The following is an 11,300-nucleotide window of genomic DNA, read 5'->3' as shown; positions in this document are numbered from 1 at the left end:
CTCTCTCTCTCTCTCTCTCTCTCTCTCTCTCTCTCTCGCTCGCTCGTTCGCTCTCTCGTTTTCAGGAGCCTAGCGGGGTGCTCCACTTTGGTATATTTTTAAATACGCCAAGAGCTCCTCTCACCGCGCTCTCACGGGTCCGACCCTCCGCGACTTCCTCCTCTTCGGCAGCCCGCCTCACCGCCTTGACTTCTTTCGGTCTACTTTCCGTGCCGACGCGCACAATCGCGCCCGCGCCGTGCCGCGCCCCTGGTGGGGACCCTCCGGTAAATATTTACAGTTAACGTCGTTACATAATAAGCGTATACGCCACCGCGTTCACGGATCAGCGGATTCGGGGCCCGCCGGTGAAGGCGTTGCGAGACGCCGACGCGATAACGGCCCGTTACCTGCCCGACCTTCGAAATCCAATTGCAGGAACCCGAAATTATTTCGGGGATCCTGACCATTCCTTTACGGTAAACGGCAACTAACTAGCCGCGCTTCAGTAAGCGTCACAACTATAATGTGATCCGAGTTAAAGACTCTGGTATATCTTACAATTAGTGACCAATTGTTCCAAATTAGAAGGGATAGTCCCAAATTTTAACTCTTCGTCTCACTTTATAATGCGTCCCAAATTCTGTCCCAAATTTAGAACATAATTGTAAATAGTCCCTCTTTTAAATGTAAAATAATAAATAAAAATAATAAATGTGAACGTAATTTTTGTTGTGATCTTATGTGATAATCCATTAAATGTTACTAGTTATTTACAAATACAATAATATGCTGGTGTTCATTAATTTAACTAAAACAATAAAGTTAAATAATTTAACTTAGACTGAGAAAAAAATCGAAATATTCTCAAGCAAATATTACATATGACATTTTCATTAATATTCATTGGTTATAAAAAAAATAAAATAGATGATTTATCTGCTGGAAATAAAATTCTATTTCGCCGTATTTAAATAAGAATTTATTAACATGGAAATAAACATTATATTCCATAAATAAATTTTAAGTATATTTTTCTCAATATAAAAAATACGACGTTGTTTACTTTGCAAACTAAACAATACAACCACAAAAATAGATTGTTGAGATGTGATTGTTTCTTCAATGGCATGTTTTGTGTTAAAATAATACATTTTAAATATCACATTGCAAGTTAAAAATAAGGAAATGTTATTTAACTCAACCCAGTTGGATTAAATTTGATCCTTTAATATAATATTTAACAGTGTGGAATTAAAAGTCTCACAATAATCAAATATTAAGACACTTAAATGTCAAATTTATCTTTCTCGACCGTATCTTTCGTTGCAATGGGCAACAGTTGTATTTCTATTATATTTATATATGTATAACATACATTTCGAAGAGGAGAGAAAGTAACAGACCTAAATCCCACAGTGCATTCACATTGTTAAATTCATAATGTCAAATTATACCCAATTTGAGTTATTATTTTTAATCATTTTTATAAATCGCTTCTGCTCCTACTCAATATTTCGTTATTAATTTAATTAAAACAATGAGGTTAAATCAATTTAATTCAAGAAATGCAATAAATTTATTTAGAAATGTGTTAAATTTTTCAAAGTAAATTTTAGTTTATTATTTTATTTTACTTTGTTTATTTCACATTTTTGTATTATTTACTAACAATATGCATAATATATATATTAAAATGATATTATTTACCTCAAAATTCAGCAATTTAATCACACAAATAGATTGCTTCAAAGTAAACAATATCCACATTAATATATGTATTTATTCAATTCAATGTAGTTAGTAAATAAACTAAAAATAAAATATTTTGCATTTTAATGCAAACACATGAAAATTAAAAATAATAAAACACCTTCCACCTGTAAATAAAGATTTTAAAAAATTACAAACTGAAAGAAAAGATTGGCTGCTGCAACAAATTAAATGGTAAAATATGGCACAGAATTTTCAATTGGCTGCAGCAGCCAATTTTTGGTTGCGTCAGCCTATCCGCAATGTTAATATAGGATTGCGATAGGCTAACGCAAAAGTTGGCTGCTGCAACCAATAAAAAATGCTATGCCATATTCAGCCAATCTTTTCTTTCAGTGCAAGGATTATAAAATAAATCGAACGATAAATCATTCTCCGATTTTCATTGCGACCGAATAATAAATTATACATTCTTCGATGCGGATAGAGTTTAAAGATCGCTGCGAAAGTGACTGAATGTCCAATTACGACTAATTTTATACCGTTCCATTCCGATCCGTTGTCCAGCGAGCATATAATGATGTCGACAGCGATGGAAACGATTCCTCGATTGGCCTACCCGCAGCGACGAGGATCCTTGACAGTTCGCCAAGGTCTCGCCGTTGGATAAAAACGAAGCGGAGGAACGAGCGAGGTTTTACTTACCTGGCGTGATAAATTCACGTGCGCAAGGTCGTAAGCCGTACACGTAACTCGCGTTACGCCGCCGTTTGTCTTCGATCGATCCGCAATGTCGATCGTTTGCAGGAGCACGAAGATCGTTTGTGTAACGATTCCATCGACATTAGTAACGCGATCCTTGAGCGTGTTATGTAAACGATCAGGAAGCGTTTTGAGATTTAGTCATCATCACGGTCGGCCGAGGAAGAATCTCGCGCGGCTTCCTGGATTGTCATCAGGTATATGATGGAGAAGAACTCTGTCAAAGCTCCGTGAAATTGTAACGTTAAGAGCCGGATATCGCGCTGCAATCATTTCCGACTGGCATTTCGGACGCTCCATCCTGGAAAAGATCGATAAAAATAGTTAAATAATCGACACCTATTATATAGCTACACTGACAGGAAAGTGTTTCGTATTCGTGATTGTAATTGCATGGTAAAATAATTATAGTTAGGAGCTCAATTTTTATAATTATTATTGCTACACCGAAAGAAAAATGGTTGCAATTAATTTGACTATAATTTAATTATAATTTACATATAATCATTTTTTGGGATAACTATATATTTAAAATTATGTTAGCCATGAACACACACTGCTTGAAAATTTAATTTTTTCTTAACATCTTTTTTAGTTACTATTATCACATAAATAATAAGTGAATTTAAGAAAATAATTATATAATTGCGATTACATTTTACTGAATAAAAATGTTTATTTTATTTTCATTTATATCTTGATGTTTTACTATATTAATATTTAAAATTTACAGTACAATTGCTTCTTGTTGAGAGGACTACACTAACATTATAGCAGTAATAATAATAAAAATGGAGCTCCTAATTATTTTACTATACAATTACAATCGCAAATACCAAACGTTTTTCCCTCAATATATAACGTAATAATAAGTAATAAATAATTAATAACAATAATTACATTTATACTTTTGTATACTAAAAAGAATTTATGGATGTTCCCAAAAACTACTATAAATTTAATCATTATTAATTATATTATGTTATATTAATTAAATTATTTAAAAAAACAGATATAAGATTATTTTAATAATCATTATAGCAGTAATAATTACAAAAATGAAGTTCCTAGCTATAATTATTTTACCACTACAATTGTAGTCACCAACACTTTTATCTCTCAGTGCGGACGCGGTAAAAAATAGCATTTAAGTTTATTCAATGATAAACATGATTAATAGTTAGTACGAACGCTCGCAAACTATTATGGAACAAATACGAGCCGACACGGTTAAGAACTTGCACCTTATAAGGCCGGTCGACAAAGCGCGTCCTTGTCCAATTGACGTCTCTGTATTCTGTAATCCGTCTGCATTTGAGATTTTTAAATCGTCGTTGTCATTGAACGTGACTTCCGCCAGGCGATCACGTTCGACTGGTGTCCTCGCACGTGCGAGTCTATGGTAATACCGGTCGCGAAACCTCGACTGTGTATATCTATTGTTCTAAAAACTGCCCTTCGATTCGCGGATGGAGACAGTAGTTGCAGCCAAGTTCTCGAGCATTTCTTCAAAGCGAGCAACGAGAAAATTGACGTTCTGTTGAAGGCAATGTCAACGTGTTCGTGAACGAAAGAGAGAGGGATAAGAACGTCTATTAATATTCTAGAGCAAGCCCTTTAAGAATTAGAGAAAAGAAAAAGCGAAGAATGAAAGCAAAGGAACTAAAATATAAATATAAACATGAAATAACAAAAATAAAAAAACAAAAAATAAATATATAAAAACTAAATATATTTATATAAAAATACAAAAAGAAGAGAGAAAGAAATCGATATTTATTATACAAGTGATGCATAAATTGATAATGTCGTCCATAGAATCTAGGCTAATCTAAGCTGTACATAGGAATTTTTTAAAAGAATTTCTACAAAAATGCCAGTTTTTGCCAGTTTGTTATTAAAAAAGCACATAAAGTTCTATTATTAATAAATACTTTGTATAATTTTGCAAATGTTATTGTATTATTAATATATATTTTAATAAAAGAGTAAACAAATTAAAAATTTAAATAAAACAGTTTTATTGACACGCGGTCTACATATTTTGATATTTATAATTATAATTAACCTTGCGATTATATAGGTACATAAAACAAGTAAAAATAAGCAACAGACTACAGAATATGATTAATTTATGTTAAGTTGCATTTAAGGCTTAAGTAAACGCAATTTAATTGCATTGCGAGTAACAAACTCATGTTATCTGTCGTCATTTTGACATCAAACTGACGTCTTTATTGTCCTTTTGACGTCAAAATGTCGACAAATATCAGTTTGCTATCAAGAATAAGAGCAACATGAATCCTAATCCAATCCTGTAAATTGACTGCAAAAAAGGAAAATTAAATAAACGCAAAAAAGTATATGTAATGTGCGTGTATAAAAAGAGAGAAAAAGAGCGAAAGAGAGAGAGAGAGAGAGAGAGAGAGAGAGAAAACCAAGAAACGAAACTCTAATAAAACGTAACGATATGAGGTAATGTATCGTTAACGGCGCAGGATTCGCGTGACTTTCGAGATAGCCGATGAGTCTTCCGCCTGATCTTTCCTCGAATCCGTGAATCAGCCAAGGATTAACGAGAACCGCAACGCACAACAAAAACGTACGAGTGCGAGAAAAGGCGAAACGCGTAACGGTATTCCGAACAAGGCTGCCACCGACGGAAATTAACATCTCGCCACAAAGGAAGGGGGGCACCTGAAAAAAATCAACTGTCCCGTTTATATATCACGAACAAACGTTTTGAAAAAGAGCCCTCCTAACGATTCCATTCGATCCATGGTATCAGATCGACATAAAGATATGTCACTCGTAACGGTAATCAACATCCATCAATCTTAATAAATTTCATCTGATCGCGATGAATCTCGTCGAAAGCAGGATTGTTAGCGAAATACAACAAAGGGAGTCATTTTCCTGACTGAAGCCTGAAAGAAATACTGAATAAAAAGAAAGAAAAATTATTGAAATGTTTGATTAATTAGAAATAAAGTGTACAATAAAAACAAATGGAAAAATGACGAAATAAAGTAAAACTTTTATCGTATTTTTTTCTACAGCACTTTTAATACAACAAACTTGAACTTTTGAAAGGAAAGTATTTATTTTATTTCTGCAACTTCTTGAATTTTTATCAGATATAATAATTTCAATTTTTAATTTATTTGTTCCATCAAATCTTTGTTTTGCATATTAATTACTTATTGAAATTTAATCTTCTCACTAAAATACCATATTCTAATTATTGTCTCAATTAGAAATTTTTTTATTTCGATGCTACATAATTTTCTCTTTCAATAAATCCGCGTTTAAAAATAAATAATTACTGAAGCATTATAAACATTTTATATAATTTTTAACAATCTTGAGTGATTTGCGCGAAACGTCATTAACACATATTTTAATTTTGCAAAAGTCAAGATATTATAGAGTTTTTCTTTTTTAACTATATTTATTTGTTAACCTCTTTCTACAAATCGCTCACTGCAAAATTGAGAAAAACAAAAAATATTTCTAATGTTTCTTTAAATAATTAAAAATATTTCATAATTAAAAAAAATAAAATTTAAATTTAAAATTGGTACACTAATTTTATTTTATTTTGGATTAATAAATTCCTTGATTCTCTATAATGATAAACCGTTTTACTCTAATAGCACAAACGAAATTTCTTTTGTGCTATTAAAAAGTAAAATGGCTTGCCATATAATTCCCTGTATTTTTCCAATTTTCCCGGTTTTCCCTGACCGCTAACGAGACAAACTGAATTTAAAATTCTCGGGTGGCAAATAAATAAAAAAAAAGACATTACCAAGATTGATCACGTTGATGGTGACATTGACATTGGCATTGACGAAATCAGCGACCGGGAACGTGACACAACGAGGACATGTAACCGGCAGGGTTCAGCCGAAAGCATCCTCGGATCAGCGCGCATTACGTCGGTCCTCTTTACGTCCATCTCTCTCCACCCCCGACCCCCTTTTCCTCTCTTTCTCCATCGTCATGTAAGTGTTACATGTGCACTTTCTTTGTGCAGGAGGATGGTAGGAGGAGCCGAGCGTGCGACGATGTGAAAGTTGCCGGTTGCGGCTTCCGACGAATTATCGCGCGCGCAGAAAACTTCCTTCTCGCATTGAACTTGCTCGCGCCTCTCGCTCCCCCACGGGAATCTCTGACCCGGAATGCAAGACCCGCCAAAACACGATTTCACAATCTAGAGAGAGAGAGAGAGAGAGAGGGCCACGCGCCCGGAACGACATAATCGCGCAAACTATTACGAATAAGAGGTCAAGACTATCTCAGAGAAACGATCTTGTGAACGAAATCGCTGGATTCGCTGATTCGCTGAAAGGAGAGGGTGAGAGAGAAAAGGGGAGGGGGGAGAGAGATTCAAATCGCTTGGTAAATGGAACATCGTATAATAACTCTCCAACGATGAAAATTAATACCGTAGACATAAAAGATATTACGATATAATTTCTTATTATATATGTTACATTATATTTACATTATATTATTAATAGGGCAATCAAAATATGTACAGGGCATCTTTTTTTTATTTGACTAATAAAGAAATAAACTAAATACAAATTTGTTTCATATAAGAAATTATGCATTTTGAGCCATATATGTCACAGCATATTTTTGCATATTTTACACATAAGAGCATATTTTTGCATATTTCATCCACACATGCACAGTATTTACATATTTTATCTATTTTTATTGTATATTTCGCATCATTTTCTAATTTAAGTTTATGATTACGTTATTATAAGTAAGGAACTTAATTAATATTTTGAACATTTGTGCGATAAAAAGTAATTTTCAAATGCATATATTCTTTTGTTTAGAGCATTTTTTCAATTTTACAGAACATATTTTAGGGGCTTAAAAGGGGATTTTTACAGCATAATTTTGGTTGCCCCAATTATTAAATATAAAATATTAAACGAAATATATTTTTTGAGACCGTCATGTGAATGTACAACAAATAGGAAATAAAGGAGATATAATCTTTTATCAAAATTTATTAAAAAGGAAATAAAATCCTAAACAGTCAAGCTGAATCTTTAATGCTTAAATAATAAAAATAATAAATTTTTAGTGTAAATTTATATATTATACATATCCAATCCTGAAACTGCGCGTTGAATTTAATTAGTCTTAAAACACAATTATAACAGAACTTTAAATTAAATCGATAGTTTACATAAAATTTCTGTTGAATCTATTATTGCAAATTAACTTATTGGCAATTCGCCCGATCTTATTGCAAATTGCATCGTATCACATTTATGGAAACCGCCGCGACTTTCCTGAGGCGACAAAAAAGACGCATACGAGATGCATCTATAGAGCTTCAAGAATGCGATCGCCAGCTGCCAATCTCATAGCGACGTGCGGACAATCGTTCTCGGTGAGAACCGCTAGTCGTTTCGGTTACGAAACGCGGAGCATTACGAAACGAAAGGACGTAATATCGCGGCAATGTAGGCGAGTTAATGCCGGGTTCGCCGTCGGTACCGTTAGATTTTCTCCCGAGCGATCGCTGTCACACTTCTAACCAGAATGGCATCAAAACGACGCCCGTTCCGATCGTCCCGAATTCAGAATAATTCACGAGGCAAAGTAGCGCAAAGAACGTTGCGTTATTATCGAAGACGTTATAAGACGCAACGTTAAATTAGATATCAAAATAATCAAATGACTGATTGTTATTTTTTGTAAAATTATTTAAATTCATAATAAGACCATTTTCTAAGATTTTCCACACTGAAAAAAAATATAGTCAATTTTAATAAATATTCAGTTGAATACTGCTAACTAAATATTTATTAAATATAAAGATATATTTATTTGATACAAGAAACATTAATTTGATTTAACAATCATTCTTTTTACTGAACAAATATTTATTTACTGTAAATAAATGTTTAGTTGGCAGTGTTGAATTAAATATTTATAAAAATTGATTATATTTTTTTCTCAATGCATGTTACAATATATAGGTAATTAAATTAAAATCGATCATTTTCCCTTTTCATCCCTTTTTTCGAAGATAAATCGTTTGAAAATTTGTGATAAAAATACATTTCACGTGTCCCAAATAGTCCCAAATTTCTGTGTTAATTTAACATAAGATGAATATATTAGAAAGTAACACAAATATATGTATATTATGTAAAAAATGTAACACTGACACAATTTGTGAGCAAATTGTGAAAGTATATTTCTTCAGTAAAATTAACATTTATAATATATTACATTAACATTTCATTGAATTTATAAGATATTAAATTAACATTTCACTAAATTTTATATTTATCAATATTAAATTAATACATTTTATTCATTTATCTTGAAATTTATATTTTAAATCTATATACATTATATTTGTTATTTTTTTATTTACATGAATTATGTTATTTTAACAATAAAAAATGTTGAATATCAATTTAACGTAAAATACACCATCACGTTATATTAAACATTTAAATTAAAAATTCAACACAAAAATTTTAACAAGTTCGATTTTGAGACAAATATAAAATATTTTTACTGCATATAATTAGATACATAAACAGCACAAATTAATTTTTGACAGTTCTAATATTAACGTATCAAGAAAGTGTACTAAATTTTCGGCTATAAATTTAGATTTTTAATTAACCCGAATTAAAGTCGAATTGAAACGCGAGAATTTGTATAATGCACTAAGGTGTAATAAAATTTTTATTTCCTACAAAAATTAATTCTGGATACACGATAGACTTAAGATTTCTTATGGCAAGCTTTTTTCCATTACAACGCTCGATCGAGAACATTTTCCACGCGGCATGCGATTAAATTAATACAGTAGACAACAAAAAGCGGCGGCACTACTCTTTCTCCGCGCGCCGACACTTCCGCGCCAGTTTGCAATGTTATAATCTACATAATATATTAATTATGTAAGCGCGACCGCGAGAAAAACGAGCGTCAGAAACCGGCGAGAAAGATGACGCGCGTAATATGTTCAATAAAAGTCTAACCGATGTGAAAAGAGAGGAGAAAGGAGGGGGGGGAAGTAAGAAAAAAAAGGAGAGGTACGCTGCACTTCCTGCTCGCGACCGGCCGGCGCGCGGCGATATCGCTCGAGGATTTTAACCCCGTCACGGTCAAACTTCCGCGAAGAAATTCGCGGTTGCGTGGTGGTTAGAAAGGTAATAAGTAAGCGACGGCAAGGAAAGTTCCTCCGGGAAAATTACGGAGTGAGGTAAGACCGCGCGCGCGAGATGCATTATACTTAACGCGTTGCGATGCCATTACTCTTCTGTGCAAGTACGTGAAAGTTGCTCGTTCCTTTTCCCTCCTCCTCCTCACCCCTCACATCTCCCCCATCTCGCCCCTATTAGCGTGTTACACGAGCATGTGGGCCGCGATCTTGCCGCGCGGGGAGTATCGCGCGATGCATCGCGAAACGCGATTGTGAATGTCGGATGCAAAACGCGAACGCACGCCTCTCTCGCTCCGTCCACTATCTGTGTCACGACGACTCCGAAGGGAATCTCGATGTGAGAGCGGAGACGTGAAAATTGATGCAACATTATTTCTCAATTACACGCGGCCGGAGTAAATTGTTGAACTCCGACCGCGTGTATTAATCTGGCTGCGTTGGCGTTGCTAATTTGATTCATAAGCATAACATGTGTAGACGTTGAGCTAAACACTATGCGGTAACGTGTAAAGGCTTCTTGAGAAGGCATTCATGCGTTTGCCATGTAATTTAAATTTTAAATATAACACAAACAAGCTCTTTTATATTATAATTAAGTTAAAAATTCAAAAATGTAGTATATATTATGTTGTTTATTTAGAGGAGATTTTGGAGATTCCAGTCGCTCGGAATTCAATAGATTATTCATTCTTTCCTCGGAGACAAATGGCAGAAACTGTTTCGTCTACACACAGAAAAATATACGCTATACGCAAGTAACAATGACTTCTTTCAAGTATTTCAAAAGTTCATATATCCGCAAATCTATTATAAGTTCATCACAAACATTTAATTTATTCAAAATCTATTCTGAAAATTCCTAGAAAATTTAATACTCTAATCAAGAATATTAAATTAAATCAAAAATTTGATTTACTTATTATCTAGAATCGATGGAAGAGAACTATGTTTTAATAAAGATATCTTTTTTCTTAAGAATTCTTCCTTTGCTTGAATCAAGTATCATATTTACTTGTAATAAAAAGATTACGATTACATTTTAACGAAAAAAATAATTTTTTTATTATTATTACTTCTAATTTTTCCAATTCAATTTATATTTTTACTGTTTCGCATACCTATATTCTGTCTAATTAACTGCAATTAATTATTGAAAAACGCATCGCATCGCCGGCAATATTTGAGCCTACGATCCCTAGAACGCTGACACGCTTGTGATCGAGTCATTGCCAACAGCAATACCTCCTACTATAACGATTCTTAATTTCATGCCTCTGCTGACTTTAATATTATTAATTTTTTAATTATTTTTTTATTATTTAGTTTAATATTATTAATATTCGAGGAGATTACATGGAAACGAAATAATACGCTATTTATTAATTCAAAATAATTAAGATAAATATTATTATGAAAAAACATCATTATGGAACAATATAAAAGTCATGTTTACAATTTGGTCCCAAAATAAATATTTATTTAAATTGAAAATATATGAATTTACTTCAAACAAGAAAAAAATTTCTTGTTTCTAAATTACTATATTTCGCTTTTCCTAAATCTATTGTATAGAATTGAAAGAAATATATCAAATTTTTCTGATCCAATAAATTTTCTTGCATCA

This window comes from Mycetomoellerius zeteki, unplaced genomic scaffold, assembly GCF_001594055.1.
Source record: "Mycetomoellerius zeteki isolate Tzet28-1 unplaced genomic scaffold, Tzet1.0 scaffold101, whole genome shotgun sequence".
NCBI lineage: Eukaryota > Metazoa > Arthropoda > Insecta > Hymenoptera > Formicidae > Mycetomoellerius > Mycetomoellerius zeteki.
This window is presented reverse-complemented; position numbering follows the sequence as displayed.